The 1,414-nt window shown below is 35.7% G+C and overlaps 1 long non-coding RNA gene across 1 annotated transcript; it reads right to left on the minus strand.

Annotated features, from left to right (window-relative positions):
- Nucleotides 1-290: 290 nt before the first annotated feature.
- On the minus strand, nucleotides 291-1,129 carry LOC144440108 (uncharacterized). The gene is made up of 3 exons (XR_013481166.1): nucleotides 1,108-1,129; nucleotides 720-811; nucleotides 291-327 (listed from the first exon to the last, which is right to left on the minus strand). It is a non-coding gene; the product is annotated as an uncharacterized LOC144440108 (long non-coding RNA).
- Nucleotides 1,130-1,414: the final 285 nt, after the last annotated feature.

A 1,414-nucleotide genomic window follows, 5' to 3' on the forward strand; every position in this document is an offset into this window, starting at 1 on the left:
TTATTTCGATGGATGAGATGAATAAATTTTAGCATGCGCAGTGATAGGATACATACCACAGTTGGACGCATTGACCACTTCCATCAGGTTGACCACATACAAAGTTGTTGTATGGCAAAAGTGTCCCATCATTGGCCTCAAGGAAACCATTATCGCCTGTCTTTGCATCAATCCAGAATTCTTTCCCGGAAAGTCCCTGAGAATCAATGTATGCCAGCATGGAATCAAATTCACATCCCGTGGTTATTCTGGCAAGGGCCAGTCCTTTATTTTGGCAGGCATCCACTGCATCAGCCATGTTAAAACCACCGGATATAATTGTGAAGTCTACAGGAAAAGCAATTAAAATAAGAATAGTAACTTGTACTTGTGCTATTGCGGGTAAGTTGCGGGTAGGTTTAAATACATGTATTGATTGGTTATTTTTTCAGATTTAATATATAGCCATACTCATTTAGTTGAGTTGATACCAAAATGACATTAGAGGTGCACATTGTGGTTAATCAAATCAAAACAAAAACAATAAGGTTGTAATATGAACTCTGTAATAAGCTTATATATATTATTGGCAATACCAAGCTTAATTACGACTAGAGGAAATTTTAGTATCGAACAGTGGATGTTTATCGAGCCATGCCTCAACAGACGATACTCAAGAGTACTTATCTTGAATATACCGTGTGTGGGAATATACCAGTTAATGTCAAAAGAAGGTTTACCTGCATGTGCCATGGCACAAGACAGTAGTGCCCCGAGAAATGCGACGCGGATCATCATTTTGTATCTCGTTGATAAAAATTACATATGAAACCTGTATAAAAAAAAAGAAAGAAGCCAAACAAAAATAAAATGCAGTTAAGCCTATTTGCAAACAATTGTAAGCTTATATTCAAAAGAACTAATGCTAAGAACTTGCACGAAATAAGTTCTGTTGTACATATGAGCGTCAACATAGCATACACGTACACAACTACACGAATGTTTGACAAATTTAATAAATTCCGATCACCGAACTGCCGGTCTCATATTTCAGAAAAATTAAGGTAAGTTTTACCATCAATGTTGCACACATTACAAAGTTAACAACGTACTACAGTGTACTCTTACCTGTCTAGTTGTTCAGTCCGTGTCTATTGATGTGATTGCAAAAAAATGAATCGAGTTATAAAGGACTGAGGGCTAAATTAAGATACCAAATATGATAATTTATGATCATAATTCACTGGTACTTAGATTTAATAATACTTTTATTTGCATTTTAAGAACTTGTTTGTCGTATACTTCACACACATCCCTTTCATGACCTTTACACGTTTGAGGGGTAATAAAATATCTTACGGGCTGGAAAACCTTACGTATTTTCCCTTACCTATGTATACACTACATTTCAGTACCTGTTTATAGCATTGAAAGG

The sequence above is a fragment of the Glandiceps talaboti genome, chromosome 9 (genome assembly GCF_964340395.1).
Source record: "Glandiceps talaboti chromosome 9, keGlaTala1.1, whole genome shotgun sequence".
Lineage (NCBI taxonomy): Eukaryota > Metazoa > Hemichordata > Enteropneusta > Spengelidae > Glandiceps > Glandiceps talaboti.